At 33.0% G+C, this 22,500-nt stretch overlaps 1 long non-coding RNA gene across 1 annotated transcript in view; it reads left to right on the top strand.

Moving 5' to 3' along the window:
• The window catches only part of LOC119574160, a 214,852-nt gene that overhangs the window by 37,579 nt on the left and 154,773 nt on the right, over window positions 1-22,500 (top strand). Inside the window, exon 2 of the long non-coding RNA XR_005228833.1 lies at window positions 17,096-17,122. This is a non-coding gene — a long non-coding RNA (uncharacterized LOC119574160). The remainder of the gene's footprint in view (window positions 1-17,095; window positions 17,123-22,500) is intronic.

Below are 22,500 nucleotides of genomic sequence, written 5' to 3'. Positions count from 1 at the left end.
GTTACTCGTCTTCTTTTTCGACATCGTCTTTTTTAACAACATTAATTTGGCTTATGTAATTAAAAAGCACGTCATTCACTGTCTGTTTCATCCAGGCTACTATGCTGCCCTGTATAATTGTCTATTTGATACAAATATTTTTATTCAGGGAACGTTTTTTGTAATTTGAATAGTTGGATAATCTGTTTTTGTCTTTTATATTCACATGATTTACGTATTTGCAGTGATTATAATAATTATAGCAATAACAGTAATAATGATGATAATGATATCAGTAACAATAACAACAATAATGATAATAAAAACACAATAATAATGATGATAGTAATAATAATAATAATAATAACAATAATAATAATAATAATAATAATAATAATAATGATAATAATAATGACAAAGATATATACTTATAATGAAATAATAATAGTAATGACAAGAGCAACTATAATAATAATAATAAAAATAATAATAATGTCAGTAATGAAAATAATAATAATGTCATAATAATAATAATAATGACAATCGCATCATAATAATAATAATATAATAATAAATTTAAAATGATAATGATAATGACAAAAATATAATATAATAAGTATTAATAATTCATTGTATAATAACTAATTCAACATTGACTTTGATTTATGTCAACACAATAATATATTAATTAATAAAAAATAAAATAATATATTAATATAATATTAATAATAATAATAATAATAATAATGACAATCGTCATCATTATCATCATAATAGTAATATTAACAATGATAATGATAATGACAGACAAATATAGATATAACAGTATTATTATCTCATTGTCTAATAACCTAATTTGCACACAGTTGACCTTTGGTTATTTTGTCAACACCAAGGAATATTTTGTTTAATAAAAGAAATGCTTTCGATAGTTGTAGTAACTTTTTTTCTGTTTCAGTTGCAAGCTATGGAAAAAGTATAATATTCTTCATAAATCATTCTTTCGTTCTATGTAAATATATCTAATTTTATTTTTATTATTTTGTTTATTGCTAAAATTCCAAGCGTGCATAAACACATAACTACAACAATAGCAATGATATCAATATTATCAACGGCAAAACACTGTCAAACACAACATTAGTATAAACAGTATCAATATCAACAACAGCTAATCATATGCAAGGAAATGAAACCCAAAACCTGAAAATAGAATGATAAATGAGATAACCATAATAATGATGATACTAATAATAAACGTGATAACAATAATATTAACAGTAATGACGATAATGATGATAATGATGATGATTAGGATTAGGATAATGATGATTTTAATAATGATAATAATAACAATAATAGTAATGATAATAAAACAACAATAATAATAATAATATGATTGTAATAACAATAACAACAATAATGATAATGATTCCCAACCCCTATTTATGCAATCCCCCCCCACATCCCATAAACCCCCCACCCCTCCCCTCCCGCATTACATAATCCCCCCTCCCCTCACCTCCCCCCTCCCCAAACCTCCCCCTCCATAACACCCCCCACCCCCACCCACCCCAGCGACCAAGAAACCAGGTCCTCCGTGTTATTGAGCTGTTCCTTCGTCCGCCATCTTGTCTCCGGCTTCCATATCTTTGTGTTCTTTGTGATTTTGTTCTTTATTCTTGTGACAATTCTTTTCACTCTTATATATATATATATAATATATATATATATATATATTATATATATATATATATATATATATTATATAATATATATATATATTTATATATATAATATATATATATATATATATTATATATATATATATATATATATATATATATATATATATATATATATATATATATATATATATATATATTCAGTGGTGTTGTGTGTGTGTGTGTGTGTGTGTGTGTGTGTGTGTGTGTGTGTGTGTGTGTGTGTGTGTGTATTGTTTGCTCTTTTGTTTTTGTGTGTTTGTGCTTGTTATTTTTTGCTGTTGTTGTTTCTTATATTTCTTCGTTTTTTTTCTGTTTTATCGCACACATGCATGTATATAGAAAGATAGATAGATAGGCAGTAAGGAAACGAGGAGGGTAGGCAGCTAGATAGACAGATAGATAAACAAACTGATATATAAATAGATATACAATCATATATACTTACATACATACACAAGTACATACATACACACATAAACAGACAGACAGGTGCATAGATAGATAGATAGACAGATAGATAGTCTTTCCATCTACTTTTTGTATACATATCTATCCATGTCTATTCATTGGTTTATCTACTTATCTATATATCGTTACATTTTTTCTTTCTATAAACTATTTCCTATCTATTTATCTATCTGTTTACTCGCTTGTCTACTTATCAATAATTTTCCCTTTCTCTCTCTGTTATATCTATTATATCTGTATCTATATTTATAGATATCTCATATATCTATACCTACATTCTATATTCCTATCTATTTCTATATCCCTATCTATTTTTTCTATATTTATATCCATATCTATCTACTATCTATCTATTTATCTATCTATCTATCTATCTATCTATCTATCTATATATATATATATATATATATATATATATATATATATATATGTGTGTGTGTGTGTGTGTGTGTGTGTGTGTGTGTGTGTTGTGTGTGTGCGTGTGCGTTTGTGTGTGTGTGTGATCATATCTATATCTATATCAATATTCATATCAATATCCATATCTATATCTATATCTATTATCTCTTATACTTCGCATATCGCATATTTCTCTTCTTTCCTTCCTCCCTCTGTCTCATTTATTTCTATCTTTCTTCTGATCCTTTTCTCTCTTTTATTCTCGTCTGCATTTTGCATTCCTTGTATCTTCTCTTTCCTATTCACGTATTTCATATCCACACTCTTCTTCCCTCTTTTATCTTTTATTCCTCTTTCTACGTATATCCTATTCCTTTTTCTTCCTCTCTGTCTTCTCGTTCTTTCCTCTTTATCTTTTTGCCTTGTTCCGTTCTCGATTTCCTTGTGCTTTTTGCTCTTCTCTTCTCTCTGTTCTTATTCTCCTTTTCCCTCTCCTTCTTTTTCTCTCTCTCTTTTTATGCCTTTCTTTCTCATCTTCGTATATCTATTTTCTTTTCTCTCTGTCTCCTCTTTCGTTCTGACCTCTTCGATCTTCTCTTTCCTCTCTTCTCTCTCTTATCTTTCTCTTGTTCGCTTCTCTTGTTTCTCTCATTCCTTCTCATTCTCTCTCTCTCTCTCTCTTGATATTATTTTCCATCTCTCTCTCCTCTATCTCTCTCTCTCTCTCTCTCTCTCTCTCTCTCTCTCTCTCTCTCTCTCTTCTCTTCTCTCTCTCTCTCTCTCTCTCTCTCTTCCTCCTCTCTCTCTCTCTCTCTTTCTCTCTCTCTCTCTCTATCTATCTATCTATCTATCTATCTATCTATCTATCTATCTATCTATCTTATTTATCTATCTATCTATCTATCTATCTCTCTTCCTCCCCCAACCCTCTCTCTCTCTCTCTCTCTCTGCATTCCCCCTGTCTCCGTATCTCAGCATCTTTCTCTTCCCTCCCAACTCCTCCTCCCTTATCCCCCCTCCCTTCTCTCCCCCACCTCCCCCACCCCCTCCCGGCTCCTCGGGTCCTCCCCCTCCTATTCGTTCGCTTCTTCAGCCTCAGGCAATTAAATTTCTTTTCCTTTCTATCTGCTTTTTTGTGTGACCTGTTCACTAAATTATAATCACTCGTATTTGTCTTTCATCTCCTGTTTCTCTTCTTCTTGTAAGTGTTCTTATTAACGTCTATTTTTCTTCTCTTTTCTTTTCTTTTGATTTTTTTTTTATTGTATTTTTTTATGTTCTTTTTGTCGTTGTGTGTGTCATTAGGATTTTTATTTCTTTGTTTACGTGTACGTAAACAAGAAAAAAAAGGGAATTAAAAAGGATGAATGATAAAAAGGGAAAGAAAAGAAAGGAGAATGAAAGAGGAATGGAATAAGGGAAAGAAAAGAAAGAAGAAAGAATGAGGAAAAGAAGGAAATAAAGAGAATAGATAGAAGGAAAGAAAGAAGAAAAAATATATTCGACGTAATATATAGGTGACGAATAAACACAATTATGTACTTAAGTGTTCTTGTGTTTCTTTCCAACTGAAGTAGACATGAATGAGAAACTTGATACCCATGCATGCGAAATCTTAATTATATTCAGACAAAAAGGTTATACTCTCTAAATAAACTTGTTTATACAGAGAGGAATCAATATAGAAGAGTATTTAGATTGCGTATGTGCATGTGAGTGTGTCTGGATGTTTGTGTGTGTGTTGGTGTGTGTGTGTGTTGTGTGTGTGTGTGTGTGTGTGTGTGTGTGTGTGTGTGTGTTGTGTGTGTGTGTGTGTGTGTGTGTGTGTGTGTGTTTAAGTGTGTAAGTGTGAATGATTATATATGTTCCTATATGTTTGTGCGAGTGAGAATGATTGTGCATGTGCGTTTCTATCTCTCCTTTATTGCATGCACTAAAAATAATGCATATAACACATAATTCCATAAAAAAACTACGGTTCACACAACCAAAATGTCTACGTGTGTATTTATGCATCTGCATATAGTGTATAAAAATGCAGACAGACACTCATGCATAAGAATGTTGCAAGAATACTGAATGTATATGCAAGGCTGAAATTCTACGATAGTACGAAACCCGATCAATATGTAATTTGGTGTAAGGGGTGTGCAGAATATACATAAATGCGCTAAGAAGGTGCGTACGTGCAGAGTATATGAGAATGTAGAAATGTAGAGACAGAAGACTTAGTACTGGAAGGGTAAACAGATAGATAGTGTATACAGGCACGTAAATCGATAGTTAAGTAGATAGATAGATAGATAGTTAAAAAAAAGAGAGAGAAAGAGAGAGGGGGGAGAAAGAGAGAGAGAGAGGGAGAGAGAGAGAGAGCGAGAGAGAGAGAGAGAGAGAGAGAGAGAGAGAGAGAGAGAGAGAGAGAGAGAGAGAGAGAGAGAGAGAGAGAGAGAGAGAGAGCAATAACGAGGTAAGGGAAGAAAGGAACATATAGGGAGGTTAAAGAGGGGAAGAAGAGGACGGAGGGAAGAGGGGGAGAAAGAACAGAGGGAAGGCAGAGTCAAGGGAGGAAGTGCTGGGGAGAAAAGAGCCGAAGGGAAGGAGGGGAGGAAAGGGAACGAGGGAGGAAAGGGAGGGAGGGGAATGGATGATAGGGAAAGGTAGTAATATAGAAGAGGGGGAAGGGAGAGAGGCATAGAGGAAGGGGAAGGGCATAGAGGAAAAGAGAAAAGGGAGAGAGGAGGAGAGAAGGGAGGAGGGGAAGGAGGAGAGGAAGGGATGCAAGCTTAGGGGAGGAGGAGGAGGGGGAGTGGAAGGGAAGAGGGGAGGAGGGGGGAGGAGAAGGAGGAGGAGGAGAAGGAGGGAGTGGAGGAGGAGGAGGGGGAGGGGGGAGGAGGGAGGGAAGAGGGGGTATGAGAGGGGCGTGAGAGTGAAACAAAGGTGTGTGTGTGGGCGTGCAGTCATTATCAGGGAGGTGAGCGAGCAAGCCAGATGGGGTATAGAAGTAATTAAGTGTTTACGTATAAAAGGGAGGAGGAGGAGGAGGAGGGGGAAGGGAAGGGAAGAGGTGGGGGAGAAAGAGAGGAGAATGGTGAATGCAGAAGAGAGGAGAAAGGCAGAGAAAGGGAGAGTGGGGAAGGGAGGAGAAGAGGGAAAGGAAAGGGGAGGGGTAGAGGGGAAGGTGGGGAAGGAAGGGGAAGAAGAAGGGGAAGGTAAGTGAAAGAAGGGAAGAGAGGAAGGAAGGGAGAGGAAGGGAGGTGAAAGGAAAGAGCAGAGGGGGAGAAACAGCGACGGAGAAGGGGGAGTAGGGGGGAGGAAGGAGGTGGTAGAGAGAGGGGGCGTGGAGTTGCAGAATGGAGAAAGGGAGGGGGAGATGCCAGCAGTACAGCGTCCGCTTGGAAGAAATGCACGTGTGTGTGGATGTATATATTATGTATTTATTGTATATATATATATATATAATATATATAAAATATATCATATATATATATATTTATATATATATATATATTATATATATATTTATTTAAAATTATTATATATATAATTATATATATATATATATATTATTATTATTATATTAATTATATTTATTGTGTTGTTTATGTTGTATATTATGTTGTATTATACGCATACATCCTAACATACCACATCACACATCTAACACACCAAACACACACACATAACCATATAATATATTAATCATACATTTATATATAATTATGATATATCTATATATATATATATTTATGTGTGTATATTGTGTGTGTGTGTGTATGTTTGTGTGTGGTATATTGTGTTGTTATATACATATATGTAATATTGTTAGTTATATATATATATATATATATATACATATAAAATATATATATGATACATATGTATATTATAATTATAGATATATTATAATATAATATTTTTATAACATATATATAATTTTTAGATATAAAATATATATTATATATAAATTATTATATTATTATATATAAAATATAATATATAATCTATTTTTATATATATTTTTTATTTGTATGTATATGTGTGTGGGTAATATATATATGTGTATATATACATATATATATATTATATATATATAATATATATATATATATATATAGTGTGTGTGTGTGTGGTTGTGTGTGTGTGTGTGTGTGTGTGTGGTGTGTGTGTGTGTGTGTGTGTATTCATTTATCTATCTTTATATGTACACACACACACACACACACACACACACACACACACACACACACACACACACACACACACACACACACACACACACACACACACACACACACACACACATATATATATATATATATATATATATATATATATATATATATATATATATATATATGTACGTATGTATGATGTATGCACACATGAATATATACATACATATGATTATGTGCGTGTGTCTGTAAGAGAGAAAGGGAGAGAGAGAGAGAAAGAGAGAGAGAGAGAGATAGGGAGAGAGAGAAAGACAAAGAGAAAGAGAGAAAAGAAAGAAAGAAAAGAGAAAGAGAAAGAGAGAAAGGAATAGAGAAAGAGACACGTCTCCCCCCGCCCCCCAGCCCCCCGCCCCCCGCCCCCTGTACAACCCCCCCCCCCTGCAAATGAGCAGGAGATGTGAGCGCGAACCACCCAATGCATGAGCGGTAAGCAGACACATCCCAGGCAGTGGCTGAGCTAAGCACTTCCTTTATAGCGAAGGGGAGGCGAGAATGAAGGGTTGGGGAGAGGGGGAGGGAGAGGAGGGGGATTGGGAAAGAGGAGGAGCGGGAATGGGAAGGGGTGGGAGGGGGATTGGATAAGGGGGGAGGGGGAAAGAGGAGAGGGGATGGGAGGGGGAAGAGGGAGGAGAAAGGGGAAGGAGAGGAGATGACCAAAGGGGGTGGGGGTTGGGGGGGATGACCAAAGGGGGTGGGGATGAGTGGAGGGGGAAGGAGGGGAGACGCCCAATGGGGGTGGGGAGGGGGTAGACCAAGGGGGGTGTGGGAAGGCGTCCGAGAGAGCAAGGGAGTGAGGGTGAGTTGCAATTGCCTCGCCGCCTGGACACAAGGGGCGGGCGCTCGGACTTGCTGTGGGCGATATGACCGCATACTTAGATATTATTATTATTATTATTATTATATATTATATATATATATATATATATATATATATATATATATATATATATTATATAATATATACTATAAAATATATATATTATATATATATATATATATATATATATATATATATATATATATATATATATATATATATGTTGTTGTATATATATGTGTGTGTGTGTATGTATTTGTGTGTGTGTGTATGTGTGTGTGTGTGTGTGTGTGTGTGTGTTTACGTGTGTGTCTGTGTGTGTGTGTGTGTGTGTGTTTGTATGTTTGTATGTGAATATCATATTCATGTTAAAAAATGCATCATACATACTACATACATATACACAGACTAGAAGGCCCGTATGACGAAATGAGAGAGACAGAAAGACAGCCAGGACGAAGTTTGAAAAAGATGAGGATGAGACAATCGACAGACAGACAGACGGAGAGGGAGAGAGACACACAGACAAACAGAGAGAGAGAGAGAGAGAGGAGAGAGAGAGAGAGAGAGAGAGAGAGGAGAGAAGAGAGAGAGAGAGAGAGAGAGAGAGAGAGAGAGAGTGAGCCAGACAGACAGACAGAGAGGGTGCGAGGCAGGCAGACAAAGATAGAGAGGGAGACAGACAGACATACAGAGAGGGAGAGTAACAGACAAACAGACAGACAGACAGACAGACAGACAGACAAACAAACAGACAGACAGACAGACAGACAAACAGTGTCTTTCACATGATCCTCTTATCGAAATTCCCAGGTGTCTATGTGTCTCTGCTGTGTCCACGTGTCTCTGTTGTGTCCACGTGTCTCTGTTGTGTCCACGTGTCTCTGTTGTGTCCACGTGTCTTATGTGTCCATGTCGTCTGTCTAGTTCTCTTGATTTACTACTTTTTGCATTTCCAAAAATATAGAAAGGAAAATAAGATAAGGGAGAAGGAGGGGGAGGGAGGGTGGAAGGGATAGAGAGAGAGAAAGAGAAAGAAAATAGATGGGAGAGAAAATAGATGGATAGATGGATATATAGAAAGAGAAAGAAAATAAATGCGAGGGAAAATAGATAGACAGATAGACAAATAGATAGATAGAGAAAGAAAATAATAGCGAGAAAGAGAGAGAGAGAGAGAGAGAGAGAGAGGAAAGAATTAAAGAAAGCGGGAAAGAAAGAGAGAAAGAGAGAGAGAAAAAAAGAACGATTTCCATAAATATTTTTTTCGGAATCGCATTGCCAATACTCTCACACCTTTCTACACTGTGTCGTCGATCTCAAGTTGCAAAAAAAATAACCATTATTTAGCTAAATTTGGGGGACTGGAGCGGAGGGGAGGGGGATAAGAGGGGGATGGAGGGGGGGGTGGAGCAGTTGGGTGGTTATTATTACGAAATGAGAGAGGGTTTCCATTGCATAATTTTAGTGCATAATGTTGCAAAGATGGCTAAAAATGCGCAACCAATAACACTAACTTTGGAGAGTAACTAGCGTAGAAAGTTGGGGGGGGTGGAAGGGGATGGGGGGGAGTGATGGAGGGAGAGTTGGAGGAGGTGAAGGGAGTAGGGGGAGGGAGCTGGAGGGGGAGGGAATGGGGAGGGAGGGAGGGAAGGAGGGGAGGGAGGGGAGGGCATATCGGCCATGCAGTAAAAGCACTTGTTATTGCATTCGTCCCAGCATGCATGCAGGGCTGTAAGCACACAATACATGTTTTACAGGGGCGCGGTAATGTAAATTTGATATCCATTGATGCATAAGTGGGGCAGGTATGATACAGATATAATACAAGTATGCATGTATCTAGATAGACACACCTATGCACGTACGCACATATGCAAAAATAATGTACTCACACACACAGGCACAAACACACACTTCACACACACATTCATACGTACACACACACACACACACACACACACACACACACACACACACACACACACACACACACACACACACACACATTCATACACAAGTACACACACACACACACACACACAGAAACATACACACAAACACACACAAACAAACGCACACAAATGAGTATCACAACCTCATACTTGCCTATCTTCCTCTACCTCTTTTTCTCTCTCCAAGTTCTCCATTCCCTTTCTCCTTCCCCCCTTTCTCCTCTTCCTTCCTCTTCTTCTTCGTTTTCTTCTTATTTTTCTTATTCTTTTTCTTATTCTTCTTTTTCTTTGTCTTCGTTTTCTTCTACTTCTTCTTCTTCGTCTTCTCTTTTTCTTCTCCCTCTTCGTCTTCTTCTTCAACGTACTTCTTCTTCTTCTTCAGCTTTTCTTTCTTTTTTTTTTTTTCTCCTTTTCCTCTTTCACTTTTCTTTTCTTCCCTTTCCTCCTCCTCTTTTCTCTTCTCCCTTGCCTTTCTCTTTGATTTTCCTTTCCATGTATCATCTTTCTCCTTTCTTCATCTCTTCCTGAGTCCGTTCTCCTTCTCCTCCTCCACTTCTCCCTCTTCCCACTTCCTTTCTCTCCTTCCCTTTCCTCTTCCTCCTTCCCTTCCTTTCTCCCTTCCCTATGTTCGCTTACCTTTCTTTGACTTTTTTCCTTTCTGTTCTCTTTCTTCTCCTCCCTCCTCCCCCAAATCTGCTCCCTCTCCCTTTCATCCCTCACCCCTTAATCCTCTTCCCTTCTCCCTTCTCCCTCCTCCCTCCTCCCTCATTCCTCTACCCTCCTCCCTCCTACCTCCTCTCTCTTCCCTTCCTTCCTCCTCCCTCAAACCTCCTCCCTCTTCCCTCTCCTCCCTCCTCCTTCTTCCCTCTACCTTCCTCCTCCCTCCTCCTTCTTCCCTTCATTTCTCCGCCGCCCTGAGTGTATACTTTATAGAGCTCCCCGCATTTAATTATGTATAAATCCCATCGACCGTGCTTTTGAAACGAGGTCGATCAAAACCAATATGAAATTTTCGGGGTGCGTGCAGTTTCAAGGGAGCATTATAGGGGATTTAAGAGCTCGGTTTCCCTTAGAAAAGGATATATTAGGGTTCCCCCTTTTTTTTTCTCTCTCTCTCTCTCGGATACAAAGACGAAATAGATATTAGTTTATCTTTATCGCAGGTTCTTTTTATGGTTATGTTAATTTTTTTTTAAGTATACTTGGAGAATGTCTCGGAGGTATCTATAGAAAAAGAATTGTTGGGAATGTTCTTCAGATACAAAAGAAAAGGAGAAAATACGTGATTTCTGTTATATTTAGTATCAAGTATTGGAGAAAATCCGCAGACAATGGAACATGAGAATCGTCTTTAGATACAGCAAAATAAAGAGTTTTCTTCTATATGATCTTATTATAACTGTCATTTCGTATCAATGGCAGTAGTAATAATGACAATATAGATAGTAATAATGATAGTGAAAATGATAATGATGATTTGATGATAATGATAATAATAGTAATAATAACAATGATGATCATAATAATAATAATAATAATAATAATAATAATAATGATAATAATAACAAAACAACAACAATAATCATCATCATCATCATCATCATCATCATCATCATCATCATCATCATCATCATTATTATGATCATTATTTTTTTTTCTATTATCATTATCATTATCATTGTCATTATTATTATTATTATTATTATTATTATTTTATTATCATTATTATTATCATTATTATTATTATTATAACTGATAATATTGATAACAATAATGATAATAGTCATAAAAATAATATGGAGAGGAAAACGAAGAATATGAACAAGAAGAAGAACAACAACAACAACAATAAACAACAACGACAAAGCCAAAAAAACAGCAATAACAATAATGAAAACAATAAAGATGATAATAAAATAATGATAATAACAATAATGATAATAATAATATAATGATAATAATAATGACAATAATAATAATAATGGTGACAACAACAATAATGATAATAATGGTGATAATAATAATAGTAATAATAATAATAACAATAATTATAATAATGATAATTATGACAATTATAATGATAATAATAACAATAATAATTATAATAACAGCAACAGTAATAACGACAACAGCGGCGTAACAAAAGGCATAGCAACAACAACAACAACAACAACAACAACGGTAACAACAGTTCCAATATTTAATCTTTTAATGATATTGTCTAAAGAACAGTATACATCGTCATTCGTCCTCTGCGGTCGTGGTGTTTCTAATTACATGTATTAATCAAACAAATAACTGTATTATCATTCCTAGATTGTATTTTACTGATAACTTTATCATCTAAATTCCGACTCTATTGTCCTTTGCAACAGAGACATTCCTGAGGCCGAAAGCATTTCTTTGTCTCTCTCTCTTTCTTTCTCTCTCTCTCTCTCTCTCTCTCTCTCTCTCTCCTCTCTCTCTCTCTCTCTCTCTCTCTCTCTCTCTCTCTCTCTCTCTCTCTCTTCTCTCTCTCTCTTCTCTCTTCCTCTCTCTCCTCTTCTCTCTCTCTCTTCTGTCTCTTTCTCCTCTCTCTCTCTTCTCTCTCTCTCTCTTCTCTCTCTTCTCTCTCTCTCCTCTCTCTCTCTCTCTCCTTCTCTCTCTCTCCTCTTCTCTCTCTCTCTCTCTCTCTCTCTCCTCTCCCTCTCCTCTCTCTCTCTCTCTCTCTCTCTCTCTCTCTCTCTCTCTCTCTCCTCCCCCGCTCTCTCTCTCTCTTCTCTTTCTCTTTCTCTTTCTCTACTCTCTCTCTTCTTTACTTAAGGCAAACCGAATCTGAGATCTTTTAAGGTAGAATCAGCTAAAACGCTCCTGGGAGGTAAGCGTGCCCCCCCCCCTACCCCCGTGTTTCTCGCTCCTTTTTTTGTTATTTCACGTAAATCAGCTTGATCAGTTTCCGACGCCCTCTGTCTACAGTACGTTGCACTAATCGCTCATTGGATGATCAGCTGGGGAAGAGGTGACACATATTTTTTTTTCTGTTCTCACCAAATGCCTTGTGAGTATGTTGGTATTTTAATGATATCACGTCTGCGTATTTTGTACACGGAGTCAGTTTAATGGGTAAGGTTATTGGTCTTGAGGCCTTAAGGTTATCATGCATTGTAATTCATTAAATCGTAGTTGTGGGAGAGTGTGAAGGTCCTGCGAAGTAATGGAACAAAAGAGCCAATTTTAGTTGAATCAAATGTAATCTAGGTTATCACTGGTCAGTTTAACGAAAGGTATTGTAACTTGATCCAGCAGAGGAACAGGTAATTTTGCGAGTAACACGTGAAACGGCACGTATTAAAAAAAAAAAAAAACGTTCACAGGATTATTCATACTGCATTCTGACCAGGATTTATAAGGGGCCATAAGGATAATTGCTCCGTGCCCCCCTGCTGAGGACTTCCTTCAGAAAAAGAATGTAATAATTATAAATTTGGTTTTATTATCAAATGGAATCAACAAAGTGCGTGGGGGAGGGCACCTGAAATAGGAAGCCAGGGTGCCCGCATCCATTGGAAAGCGAGGCCCCCATGTAAACAACTTGATAAATTTTTAACAGTAAAATACGGAGAGAAAAAAAATAGCGTTGATTTAGAAATTATAATTAATAAATGGATCTTCAATACCACGATGTTGGTGAGGTAACGGACATTTATTATAGCCTTTGTTAGAAACTGAAAATTCTAGTCATAGATATTCTTACTGTCAACAAAATTGAGAAAAATAGATTCAGAAATTTTCGTCGCTACCTAAAATTAATCTTATCCTTACCATTACTTTTCATTCTATTTTATTTATTTATTTCATTTTATTTCATTCGAAAAAAATCATTTAGTTCACCGATTAAATTGCCATGTAATTAAATTTTCACGTTGGCTCCCGATCCTAAAGTGTCTGGGGCTCCCTAAGGTCTAAGTACACCGCTGACTGCTCTCCCATTTAAAACTCTACCACACACTTGAATACCACTCCCTGACCCGCTTGTAACAGGCATAGGGATAAAAAAAAAAAAATAAACAGATAGATAAATAAATAAATAAAATAAGATTTAAAAAAATAAAAACTTTTCATGGGTCTTTTTGTAATAACTTTTTTCACCCTGATGAAAACTTAGCAATTACATGCAATTAAAACTATATGAAAGAATGTTACCCAAATTTTATAACCAATGTATGTGGTACCAATAGCTGTGTTAGTACTGATGATGATTTCTCCTTGAGGAACACATTCTACCTAACTCAATCCTATTATTATTGGTATTGTTATCATTTTCATCATCGTCAGTATTCTTACTATATCATTGTTATTTTCTTTATTATCATTGATAAAATTACTATTACTATTACTGTTATTATTTTTGATACTAAGTAGTAATAATCTTATTTTTTGTTATTATCGCTACTATTATAATTGTTATGATTGTTGTTGCCATTATCTTCATGTTATTATTATTACTACTACTATACTACTACTGCTATTATTATGATAGTATTAGCAATATTATTCTCTATTTATTATTATTATCATTGACATTATTATTATTATAATGATAATAGTAATTACTATTATCATCATTATTTTTCTTATTATGCTTTGTTATTATAATACTTTGATCATATTTATTGTTATAATTATCATTATTATCAATATTATTATTATTATTATTATTATTATTAATATTATTATTGATACTTTTATTATTATCATCACTATTATTATTATTTTCTTAATATAATTCATGTTTATTATTATTAATAGTAGTAGTAATATTGTTCACATTTTTTTTTATTATTATTATTATTATTATTATTATCATTATTATCATTATCATTATCATCATTATTATCATAGTGATAATGACAATGATGGTAATGATTATTACTCTTCGAATTATTATTATTATTATTATTATTATTATTATTATTGTTGTTGTTGTTGTTGTTATTATGCTATTGCTATTAGCATCGTCGTTATTTATAGGTATTATTATTATTATTATTATTATTATTATTATCATTATTATTATTGGACTATCGTGAATATATATATATTTTTTATCATAGTCATTTTTATTATTGTTATCAATATTTTTATTATTATTATTTTTGTTGCTGTTGTTTTGGTTGTTATCAACTACATCATTGTCGTTATTATTATTGTCATTATTGTAAGTATTATTATTATCCTTAATACTATTGTTATTATTACTAACCATTATTATTATTATTATTATTGTCTATACAATTATTACTCCTATTATCATTATCATTGTTTTCACTATTATTAGTATTATTATTACCATTATAATATATACCATTGTTATTGTTATTGCCGTGGTTATCATTATCATTTGTATTGTTATTATTATTATTATCATTTTGATAATCATTATCATTATTATTACCATTAGCAATAAAAATGATAATGTTATTATTATTATTATTATTATTGTTTTCATTATCATTATTATGATAGTGGTACTGATAAAAGTACTACTACTAAACATAAAAATAATAGTGATTATAGTAATTCTCCTTATTATCATTATTGTTATTATCATTATCATTATTACAATGCTTATTCTTATTATTATCATTATTATTTTCATTATTATTATCTTTACTATTGTTATTATTTTTATTAGTATTATTATTTCATTTGTTTATTATGTTATATACTATATATATATATATATATATATATATATATATATATATATATATATATATATATATATATATATATATATGTATATATATATATGTATATATTATCATTATTATTACTGTCATTGATATTATCATTATTATTGTTATTACTCTTATTGTTGTATTATTGTTATTTTTATTATTACTGTCTTTAATATTTTCATTGTCATTAGTAGTATTCTTATTCTTATCATCATTCTTACCATAACTAGTAGTTTGATTATTGTCATTATTATTAATATTGTTGTTGTTATTATTACTACCATAATTTTTATTATCGTTATCATCATTGTTATTGCTATACTTACTGTTATGATTATTATCGCTGTCATCATTATCATCATTATTATGATTATGTTTACTAATGGTAACATTATTTTTGTATATCATTTTCATTTTTGTCATTAATGTTATTAACATTGTTATCATTATCATTATTGTTATTATCATTTCTTTGTATCTATTGCATTTACTATTAGTCCTAGTTGCATTTGTCCGTCTATCTTTTTATGATTATTACGCCTATTATTACTATATTGCTTTCAGTATCATGGTGTTTATCATTATCATAATCATTATCATTGCTATTAAAAAAAAAAAAAAAAAAAAAATATATATATATATATATATTATATATATATATATATATATATATATATATATATATATATATATATATATATATATATATATATTATGAGCAATATCATAAACAATTTTATCATTATTATTATGTATATTGTTATTATTGTCACAATTACTATTTTGATAAAGATTTACTTATCACTGAAAGCTAATGTCATTATTACTGTATTATTATAAGTTCGTAGCATATACATACATATCTATATCTATATCTATACACACTGGTGTGTATATGTGTATATATGTATAACACACACACACACACTCTCATATATAATATAATATATATATATAAATATATTATATATATATTATATCATATATATATACATAAATATATATATATATATATATATATCTGATATATATACATAATATATTATCTATATTTATAATTATATATATATGTATATATACAGATATATACACCGGTGCGTGTATATATATACATGTGTGTGTGTATGTATATATATATATATACACACACACACACACACCACACACACACAAATATATATACTATATACATATATATATACATATATATATATATTATATATATATTTATATATATACATTTATTTTTTATTATAATATACAAAAACCAAAAAAAATATATATATATAATATATTATTTTTTTTTTATATACATATTTATTATTATATATTTTTTATTATCATATTATATTATATATATATTAAATATTATTTATATGCATATTATTATTTATCTATATATATAAAATTTATATATAATATATATATATATATATATATATATATATCCTTAATATTATATAAAATATATATTACTAATATATTTTATTATATTAAAATATTATTATGTTTTATTCATATATTCTAATATTCATATAATATTATCATTTATTATCTATGCATTATATTATATCAATAAAAAATCTTATATGTATATTTATATATAAAATATATATAATATATCATATATAATATTTTATATTTTAATCCTATCTTATTCTATATTCTATGTATATATTATATCATCTATTATATATATCTTTTTATATATATATATTCATTCATTCCTCTAACTTAAATTCTATTGCTTACTAAGTGTCTAAAAACGTATTAATAGGAATTTTTAATTCATTTTCAGGCCATTTCGCCATCAGATTTTCCAAAAGTAAGTAATCATCAGCACTTTTATGGCACTACTCATGTCACTATTACGATGCATGTGCTAGATATTAACAAATTGCCGTGATGGTCAATTTGTCTGCTTAAATATTAATGCTCTTTTTAAAACGTCCACTCACTTCGGTCTCATTTCTCAGATAATGATCACAGGATAAGTAGCTGGTTAATGTATCTGGTGGTGCCTTGTATCACAACGGTGACAATGAACAGATAGGTAGGTAAAATGACAGAGGGAGAGAAAAGGAGAAAAAGGAAGAGAGAGAGAATATATATATATATATATATATATATATATATATATATATATATATATATATATATATATTATATATATATATATATGTATATATATATATTGTGTGTGTGTGTGTGTGTGTGTGTGTGTGTGTGTGTGTGTGTGTGTGTGTGTGTGCGTATATACACATGTGTATATATATATATATATATACACATGTGAGAGAGAGAGAGAGAGAGGAGAGATAGATTAAGAGAGAGAGAGAGAGAGAGCGATGGAGAGATAATAATAATAATAATAATAATAATAATAATAATGATTTCTAATATGAATAAATAAGAATAAGAATAAGACAGAGGGAGAGAGAGAAAATAAATAAATAAAAAATAAATACAAAATACACGATATATATATGTACTACATAATATATATATATATATATATATATATATATATATATATATATATATATATATATATATATATATATATATATATATATATATATATATATATATAATATAATATATGTGTGTGTGGTGTGTGTGGTGTGTGTGGTGTGTGGTGTGTGTGGTGTTGTGTGTGGTGTGTGTTATATATATATATATATATATATATATATATATATATATATATATACATATATATATGTATATAATATATACATATATATGCATATAATATATGCATATATATGTATATATATACATATATACATACATATACATATACATGTGTGTGTGTGTGTGTGTGTATGTGCACGTGTGTGTGTGGTCGTATGTATATATATGTGTATGTATATAGATAGATAGATAGATAGATTGATAGATAGATAGATAGATAGATATAGATAGATATAGATATATATATGTATGTATGTATTTGTATATTCTGTATATATCATGTCTGTATATATAAATATATGTATATGATTATATGTTTTAAATATATATGTGCATAGATGTGTGTGTGTGTGTGTGTGTGTGTGTGTGTGTGTGTGTGTGTGTGTGTGTGGGTCTATATGTATTCATACATACAGAGAGAGAGAGAGAGAGAGAGACAGACAGACAGAGAGTGAGTGAGTGACAGTGTAAGTGAGAGAGAGAGATATAGAAAGAGAGAGAGAGGGGGGGAGATAGAGTCAGACAGATAGGCAGAGACTCAGATAGACAAAGAGACAGGAAGAGAGAGTCAGACAGATAGATAGAGAGAGAGGGAGAGAGAGAGAGCGCGCGCGCGAGAGAGAGAGAGAGAGAGAGAGAGAGAGAGAGAGTCAGACAGATAGACAGAGAGACAGGTGGACTGACAGATAGACAAAGAGATAGAAAGAGAGAGAGAGATAGAGAGAGAGAGTCAGACAGATATACAGAGAGACAGGTGGACTGACAGACTAAGAGAGAGGAAGATATATAGCTAAAGAGAGAGAGAGAGAGATTTTCTAATATTGATGAGCACGCACCAGTGTTAACTTTTATGACTATGCTTGTTTGTTTGTTCTTCAACATCATCACTATACCTTTGCTTGTGTACACTTTGCAGTTTATTAACCTGCATACCTTGTCGAAAATATGTCTTTTAAGTAGACACCAGAAATGCATTCTAACGGGGGATACAGGAACATGGAGAGGTGTGGAGGGGATGGGAGGGGAAGGGGGGGGTAGAGAGACAGGGGGAAGGGTAGGAAAGAATCAACATATATCTAACAAATACACATATTTGTTTGTTTGCTTTCGCGTCGTTTGCGAAGCATCTCGCCTCTGCTTTGTCTAACCATTGATCAGTCCGTTTTCCTATTAACAATGTCATATCAAAGTTTACCCACCGAGCTCTTACTGTGCATTCCCCTGTTGCTTTTGCAATCTCAGCATGCAATATCCTGGCGTTAACTGCCCGTGTGGTCGCTCTTCGGGCAAGAATGATATGCGTAAAACCCATTAGATTTATTTGGAAATTCCTCGCCATTTTGGATTAGAATGGCGGTCATTAATCTCAATGGTTTATTTGGAATTGATTTCGACTGTTGGTATCTGATAGCTGTCCTCCAGCTTCACACTGATCATCGTTATCAGTGTTAATGTTGTGATCAATATCACCTTGTTGCTATTATCTATCATCATCAATAACGGTATGCTCATGTTTGAGCAGCCGTGGACCTCTCCACCATCCTTCGCCACTAAACTCGATCTTGGGCTTTTCTTTCCACTTGCACCATCGTCAGCCCGCAAATATCTTTGATGTTGTCGCTCAGTCTTGTCTTCGGTTTGCCTCTTCCTCTGTTTCCTTATCACCATCCCTGTCAGCAAGTTTTTCTCAATACTTTTACTTCTCATCACATGACCAATAAACTTTAGAGTCCTTTTGTTCAAGATGTCCAACAGCCGGTCTTTACTATTTATTTTTCTCAGCACTTCATCATTCGTTTTCTTCTCTGTCCAGTTAATACGTAGTACTCGTCTGTAACACCACAGTTCAAAACTACTGACTTTTTCTTGTCTATCTTCTTCAGCACCCAACACTCAGAACCATAGGACACAATTGTGAAAAGCTAATGAGGTCAATAACCTCAGCTTTGTCCATAAGGTATGGATTTTTTTTTTTTTTTTTACGGTAGGTACAGATAGATACACATATATGTAATATATATTGATTTTTTTTTTTTACTTTTTTTTTATCTATTTTTTAAAAATGAATCTACATAAAAGAAAAAGCTCACTCAGCGCCGGCGCTTGACTGCCCGGTGGGCGCCGTGGCTCTCGACGTCCAAATCGCGCTTGATGATTCCCGCGAGCTGCAAGAAGAGGACCGTGTCTTCGCTTTCGCCCTCGTGTGCCTTGGTGTCGTTGAATGTCACGCAGCTCGCTCTGGCCCAGTCGTCCTCAATCGTCGTCCTCGTCGGGCGAGAGGCTCCGCGAGAGCAGGTTCCTCGCCCCCTCGACCACGTGTGTGTGTGTGTGTGTGTGTATAAGTGTGCATGTATGTGTATGTGTGCGTGTATATATGTGCGTATGTACATGTGTTGTGTGTGTGTGTGTGTGTGTGTGTGTGTGTGTGTGTGTGTGTGTGTATATGTGTGTGTGTGTTTCTGTGTGTATATATGTATATTAAGAGACACATGTAAACATGTCAATACATATTTGTATATACATATACATAAACATATATATGTATATACATATACATATACACACATATCATAAGGCCGCGGTGGCCGAGTGGTTAGAGCATCGGACTCAAGACTGTCACGACGGCAATCTGAGGTCGAGGGTTCGAGTCACCGGCCGCCGCGTTGTTCCCTTGGGCAAGGAGCTTCACCTCGATTGCCTACCTAGCCAATGGATGGGCAAGCCAGCCCAAGTCAGTGATGGTCCCAAGCCCGGATAAATAGAATGATTATCTAAAAAAGGTAACACCGGCACTCTCCGTGGAAAGGGACTGGGGACCCTACCACGTACTCACTCCAAAGCATCACAACATGAAAACTACAATTAAGTATCATGCTGTGACCACGGCGGCTCAAACATGAACCTACCGTCGTGACAGTCTTGAGTCCGATGCTCTAACCACTCTGCCACCGCGGCCTATGGAAACATCATAAAAATAGAAACAAATGAGTGTCAATCCTCCCATTATCTTCCCAATCATGTCGGCTACACTAGTTGGCTCGGTCACCTTGGGCGCCTCCTCGACGGCCGGCTCGGTTATCATTATTATTATTATTATCATGATTACTAGGACTATTATTTTGATAAGAAATATTACAGTTGTTGTTTTGTTATTACATTATCTTTATTATTCTTATCGTCGTTTTTATCATTGTTATCAGTATAATTTTGTTTTTCATTACTTTTGTTATATTAATTTTATTATTGTTACTATTATTTACTATTATTATTATTATTGTTACTATTATTTACTATTATTATTATTATTATTATTATTATTATTATTATTATTACTACTACTATTATTATTATTATTACCATTATTATATATTATCATTATTATATTCATTGTTATGGGGGCCGTGGTGGCCGAGTGGTTAGAGCATCGGACTCAAAGACTGTCACGACGGCAATCTGAGTTCGAGGGTTCGAGTCACCGGCCGGCGCGTTGTTCCCCTAGACAAGGAACTTCACCTCGATTGCCTACCGTCATGGGAGTCCACAGTCCAGTGGCATGTTCCGTGCCGGTCCCAATTCAACCCCGATGAATGGGGAGGGTTGACGGCAGGAAGGGCATCCGGTCGTAAAAACGTGCCAAACCATAATGAAGATGCGGATACAAAAATCCGCACCGGCGACCCATGATGAACATGGAAAATCCAGTTAAAGAAGAAGAAAATATCACATTATTGTTATCATTATTGTCATTTTATCATTATTACTGTTGATATTATTATTTTCATTACTATCACTGTTATTATCATATTTGCTATTGTGTTATCATTACAGTCTTTGTAATCTTTATCATTGATTTTTTTTTTATTATTACTATTACATTTATTGTTATAGTTAATAGCGATATTATTATTATCATCATCACTGTTATTTTATTATTATTGTTGTTACTCCTGTTATTATTTCTAGTTTTGTTCTTGTTACCATTATTATTCTTGTTAGTATTATCATTATTATTATCATTAGGATTTTTATAACTGATAGTAGTATTCTACATCAATATTGTCATTATCATTATCATTGATGATTTTGTTATTGTTCTCATTATTATTTTGATTATCATTTTGTTCTCATCATTATTTTGATCAACATTTTTTTGTATTTTGTTATCATTATTATTGCTATTAAAATTTTTTGTATTACCACTATTGATACTGTGATTGTTTGATGATTATTATTATTTATCATTATTATAATTATTGTTTTTATTATTATTTATCATTATTATAATTATTGTTTTTATTATTATTATTATTATTATTATTATTATTATTATCATCATCATCATCATCATCATCATCATCATCATCGTCATCATCACTATTATTATAATTGTCATTATTATTGTTGTTGTTTTTTTCATTCTTATCATCATTATCATTATCTATTATTAATACCCTTCCTGTCTCTATTCTCATTGTTATGATTATCATTATGATCATCAACATCATT

This window comes from Penaeus monodon, chromosome 6 (assembly GCF_015228065.2).
Source record: "Penaeus monodon isolate SGIC_2016 chromosome 6, NSTDA_Pmon_1, whole genome shotgun sequence".
Classification (NCBI taxonomy): domain Eukaryota; kingdom Metazoa; phylum Arthropoda; class Malacostraca; order Decapoda; family Penaeidae; genus Penaeus; species Penaeus monodon.
This window is presented reverse-complemented; position numbering and strand designations above follow the sequence as displayed.